Source organism: Anolis carolinensis, chromosome 4 (assembly GCF_035594765.1).
Source record: "Anolis carolinensis isolate JA03-04 chromosome 4, rAnoCar3.1.pri, whole genome shotgun sequence".
Lineage (NCBI taxonomy): Eukaryota > Metazoa > Chordata > Lepidosauria > Squamata > Dactyloidae > Anolis > Anolis carolinensis.
This window is the reverse complement of record NC_085844.1, coordinates 153,577,551-153,583,908: the sequence shown is the minus strand read 5'-3', so window position 1 is coordinate 153,583,908 and position 6,358 is coordinate 153,577,551.

Below are 6,358 nucleotides of genomic sequence, written 5' to 3'. Positions count from 1 at the left end.
TTCTTCTCTGTGCTAATGGGCCAGTAATCAGACTCAGCAGAAAAATAGCTTCCTAGGATTTATTTTTTACCCCTGTGCACCAGGTTATCTTGAAGCAAGTATTCAAAACTCGGATGCAATTCTTCCAAAGCTAAAGGTGTGAAACCTCCATTCATGACCTTGTTTCACATCCTGCCTTTCCCGCAGTGCAGAATCTAAGGTGGCATATAGCATGGATCAAAACAGCTTTTTTTAAAAAAAAAAATCCAATCAGTTATAGCACTGAAAACAATTTAAAATCAATTAAATAAGCTGTCACATGAAATCATGCTGTGATAATAACATCCCACCATTATCTTAGCCACTAAAGGCAACACAGCTGCATGGGTGTGAGCTCTATGAGCCAAGGTGGGTTTTTTTTTAAGATTAGGGCCTTAAGGAAGAGTTCAGAAGGACTCATGGAAAGGCAGGGAAAATGTCTAAGTGCAAGGATATAGACTTCCAGTTGTTTCCATGGTCATGTGGGGGCCAGATTACCAATCTGAAAAAATAAGAAATTTGTGTGAAGTGTCCTGATAGGATATTTCTGTTTCCTTTAAATGGTACTTCTCAAACTATCTGACTTGGTTGATCAACTATTCCTTCTCTAGTGTGTCAGGAACCAATACTGATTGACTATCCCCTATCCAAAATATTTAGGACAATAAAAGTTTGGGATTTTAGACTTTTTTCTCAGATATTGGAATACCTGTATTATATGTACATTATGAGATGTTTTGAAGATGGGACCCAAGCCTATACCCAAAATTCATTTATGTTTCAAATAAAACTTATAACCAGAAGATAATTTCATACAAGATTTTTATTTTGTTGTATGAAATAAAGTTGTGTGTCACTATCCTAGCCACCCATGTGGACAATTTTTGGGTTTTGGAATACTTCAGATTTTTGAGTTCTGGATAAGAGACACCTAACCGGTACTATATTTATGCTACATCATAGCTGGCATGTAGGACTTTAGAGAACACAGTTGGCACTGTCACTAGAACAGTAGTCAAAGGAAATCCATAGAAGGAGTTACGAATCAGCTCCAATCAGCAGTCTGCCTGCAGCATCTTGAACCTGCTAGAGTTTTCGAACAGATTCCAAAAACAGACCCAAGTAGAGTGCAAGTCACAGTCTCTACTGTCATTGGATTATGGTGGCCCAGGACAATCCCTAGGCTTTCTCCAAGGTGTGGTCACTGGACTTCTCAAGCACTATCAGATTTCTAATTAAAACCGTGTGTTTGTGCTGCTTGAACAGCTCCATATTCATCATTAGCAATGAAATAGTAAGCAAATCTCTGCCTGCATGCTGGAGCCAGTCTTTCTGATTTGCATCAAATTTCTTCAGTATTCCATTGGTAGCCATTTTCTTCCCAATAAACAGTTGCACTTCTCCTTACACACTGTGAAGATTACTGCTGCTCCCATTTTATCCTCATTGCCAGTTTCATATATGCAGACCACACAACAGATGTACCAATTACCTACTGGGTTTTATTTTGCTCTAAAGACTCATCCCTTCACATTTGTGTTGCTGTTTTTTCATATAAGGAGCATCTTGAGAAACCTCAAGTGTGAGAGAATTGGCTGTCTGCAAGGACATTACCCAGGGGATGTTTGGATGTTTGATGTTTTACCATCCTTGTGGGAGGCATTTCTCATGTCCCTGCACGGGGCTGGGGATGACAGAAGGAGCTCATCCATGTTCTCCCTGGGCAGCCTTCAGGTCAGCAACCCAACCTTCAAGTCAACAGTTGGCCGGCACAAGGGTTTAACCCATTGCACCACCAGAAGCTCCAATTAACTGTTGCTGATTTGATTAATATGCTCCCTCTCGGAATTTTAGAGCAGTGGTTCTCAGCCTGTGGGTTCTCAGGTGTTTTGGCCTAAAACTCCCAGAAATCCCAGGTAGTTTACCAGCTGTTAGGAGTTCTGGGAATTGAAGCCACTAGAGCCTCCAGGATGATACCATGGTCATATTACAGAAGTTGTCCATAAAATCATCCTGAAGAATCTAGAGATTCCTAGAGAGATACTGCCTTACCTTTAAAAATACTGTTTTTTTATCAATTTTTCTATTTTCACATGGGTCCTGCACCCATAACCCCAGTGAAAGTGGAAGTCCTATTATATTTACACAGTGGTAATCTTAAGCAAAGAAGAAGCCTTCAAATTTGGGAGCATGGTGCATTGCACTTTGCTAAAAAAACTATCTTTTGGCAACAAACATGAAACATGCAGCTAGGAGGATGATAGACTGTGACAGTGGTTTCCACTGTATTGATCATTCATCATGTCTCCCTCTCATTTCTGAGAAATCACTTGTGCTACTCCTTGTTCTCACAGCATTCCCAAAGAGATGGAAGGACATTTGTAAAGTTCCAGTTCAAACAAAGTTCCAAGTGCCCTGTGTCTCAAATGCATTGTTAAATGACATCAAATGCTGGAGTAGTATCCAAGGAAGGAACTTTCTGACAGTAAGAAATATTTAATAATGAAATGGCCTCAAGACTAAGTATCTCTCCTTTGTTGGAGGTTTTTAAACAGAGGTTGGATGTTTTCTTCCCATTGATTCTTTAGCATGTGGATTACTACACCGGCAGAAGGTTAGATTACATTACCTTGAGTGCCCCTTTCAGCTCTATAGGGTAAAGGTTTCTCCTGACATTAAGTCTAGTCGCTGTCCAACTCTGGGGGTTGGTGCTCTTCTCCATTTCTAAGCCAAAGAGCCGGAGTTGCCCGTAGACACCTCCAAGGCCATGTGGCCGGCATGACTGCATGGAGTGCTCTATAATTCTATGAAAGTGACCACAGAAATAGATTATCTAGATTGCACTGCACATTCACATCCAGCATGTTTCAAAATGGTAAAAGCAAACCCCTTTCAATTATCAGAGGTGGCCCTACTATTAGACAAAGTTCTTAAATGTAGCACAAGACATGATTCAATTACCAGTACTGAAGATTTATCTGCTAATCCACTCAACGTCTATATGTAGAATGTGGAAGCACCGTTGAGAGCTTTGTGTCAGGCAGCAAAATGTCTTGGTTGATTCCATTGATCAATACACATACATGATATCTTTCATTAAAAAAAATCTTGACAGATCAAAATCAGAGCCATAAATAGTGCCAAAAAAGATTTCACAGCGTTTGCCACCTCCTACATTTCTGAATTGCACTATGAGCCCCTTATTCACAGGACTAGAACCTGCAGGTTCATAGATCCACACTTAACAAAATGTTTCCTCTCTATGCATTTCCTAGGTCCTTCAGCATAGCTCTATGCTAAGCTTCCACCTATTTCAATAGGGTTTGCTATTATCCATTATTTTTGCTTTTTTCGTGTCAGGAGTGACTTGAGAAACTGCAAGAGAGAATTGGCTGTCTGCAAGAACATTGCCCAGGGGATAGTTTACCATCTTTGTGGGAGGCTTCTCTCATGTCCCCGCAAGGGGAGCTGGAGCTGACAGAAGGAGCTCATCCGCTCAATTTCGAACCAGAAACCTTCAGGTCAGCAACCCAAACTTCAAGTTAGCAGTCCTGCTGGCACAAGGATTTAACCCATTGCTAACCACAATAGCATTGCTAACCATGATAACCAGTGGTGCAGCAAGTTAAACCGCTGAGCTGTGGAACTTCCTGATCAAAAGGTTGGCGGTTCAAATCCAGGGAGCAGGGTGAGCTCCCACTGTTAGCCCCAGCTTCTGCCAACCCAACAGTTCAAAAACATGCAAATGTGAGTAGATCAATAGGTACCGCTCTGGCGGGAAGGTAAAGATAGTTCATGGAGCCCTGGTGGCAAAGTGCGTTAATGCACTGAGCGTTAATGCACCAAAAGGTCCCAGGTTCAAGCCCCAGGAGCGGCGGGAGCAGCCGCTGTTAGCTCCAGCTCCTGCCAACCTAGCAGTTTGAAAACATGCCAATGTGAGTAGATCAATAGGTACCGCTCCAGCGGGAAGGTAACAGTGCTCCATGCAGTCATGCCGGCCACATGACCTTGGAGGTGTCTACGGACAACGCCGGCTCTTCGGCTTAGAAATGGAGATGAGCACCAACCCCCAGAGTCAGACATGACTGGACTTAACGTCAGGGGAAAACCTTTACCTACCTAAAGATAGTTCTATTACTTTTAGGAAGAAATGATATAATGATACACTGAACCCCTCCATAACTGGACACTGGTAGCACAAAGCATGATCCCAGAGCGTCCTGCCCAGAGATAGGGACCCTCAGCAGATCCTTACTTTACTTCTCCTTTCAAGTTTCTAGATAGGCTCTCTTCTAACGTAACAGCAAGCAGTATGGGCTTCAAGTACTATTCCACTGTACACTTTTGCAGAAGTGTGGCAGCTTCAGGGAAGGAAGCCTCTACTCTGAGAAACCTTCCATGTGGTTTTCTGCTTTCCCATTATGCTGAAAACGTGTGCATTCTCAGCAAGCCTATCTCATCCTGTAATTTCTTTTCAACAATAACCGCCACATATTAAAAAAAAACTATTTAAATAGAGTCCTGATCTATGTTTTCAGCCCACATAGAAATTAAACCTAGTTTCCTAAACCCTGAAAAGCTAATTATGCATTCAATTAGAGTTTCTTAATAAAGATTAAAACTCTGAAGTCTATTACGAGCCCGTATTTAATTCAACTGCCATTTTATCCATGCCATGAAAGTGTGAGTGGTAACAATGAATATAAATTATAATACATGCCACCAAGTGAATGCTATTTGTCCAAGAACGTTACTATAAAGAATTAAATTTTGCTATCGGTCCCATAATCTAGTTAAAATTGGTATTCTTTATTTGGTCTTTCAATGTAGTCCAATTTCCCTACTTTGAAAAACAAATTCCTGGGACTAAAGAAAAGAGATTAATTTATCATTAAGACTCTGCCTAATTGAAGTCAATTCTGAACAAACTTGAATTCAATTTCTGCTCATTAAATTGAATGTGCTCTGCGTTTTCTCTCTGCATTGCTTTGAGCAAGCAGCTGAGAACAAGGGACTAACATCAAAATTATTAAATTGAGGAGATTTTATTTGGTCTTCACATGCCAGGGCCGCTTTGATGAGGAGCTGTTTTGGCACTGAAAGGAAACGAGAGCAGCTGGAGGAAAAATCAAATGAAACTAAGCCTCGGAAAATTGAAGAAAACGCAAGCTTAATAATATTTAATAATTAAATTTCCACAAACAATAGCGGCAAATGAAGTAATCTGCAAAGTCTGTGAACTCATTTGCATAATTGATGCTGGTCCCCTGTAAATGAATAATGAAGATAATAAAAGATGTTGCTAAAAATGGGCACAATAACAGCAAAATTTCATCAAGCCGCGCGCTCTGATTAATCTGCTCTTGCAAATCAGCAGCGAAAGGGGAACGCGTGATTAACCGCGCTGAGGACTGCAGCAGGCGGCAAGCTGCCCTTTCTCTGTGTGTCTCTGGGTACCACAGTGCAGCCCCTCTCCCCGGCTCTGCTGCCTGCTTTTGCCAGCCTGCCTGAGCACCCCGCCACAAAGCCAGCTCTTCCAGGAGCCATCGCCTTCAGCCATTAACCACGTCACTGCCGTACACCACACTGGTCCTTCTGGAGTAAACTGCTCGCAACACAGCAGTTGCTCGGTATCAAACTGGATCAGAGCTTCGTCACATTCAGTGTTGTCCATAGAGACAAGAAGAAGCTCTCCCCATGCCTCTCTCTTTTCCAGCCCAATATAAACATGCCAGGAGTTGAACCTGGAGACCCTCTGCGGGCAAAGTACTAGCTGCCCTATTATGTTATAACAGGTCTACAAAGGGAGTCAAAATGAACAAGTAAAGGATAGAAGCATGGAAGGTGGGGGGATTATAAAGCAAGATTTGGAGACCCGGGGAAACAGGCTAACATGGAGGTGTGAAACTCATTTTCAACAAGAGCCACATAAGTCTTATGATTGCCTTCAAAGAACCATTAAAACCATCGACAAAGAATCTATGGATGCAGAGGGCCAACTCTATTTTTTTTCACATACTGGTTAATGCTCTTTAGTTTTTATCCAGTTTGGATCCCCATATGTTACTGAATAACAACTCCCATCACTTTTGATTATCCACCATGCAGACTGGGGATAATGGGAATTGCAACCCAACAGCATTTGTGGCTCCAAGACTAAGGAAAGGTTAAAGGATATTTTAAATTCAGAAATGATATCCACAAGCCTTTTAGCTAAATTCAAATTCTCACTATCCTGACTCAATTCTCACTATCCTGACTCAACAGAGCAAACTGCAGCCTTTCAGATGTTACTTCATCACAACTCCCTTAGGCTCTAGTTATGATGTCCAATGATGAG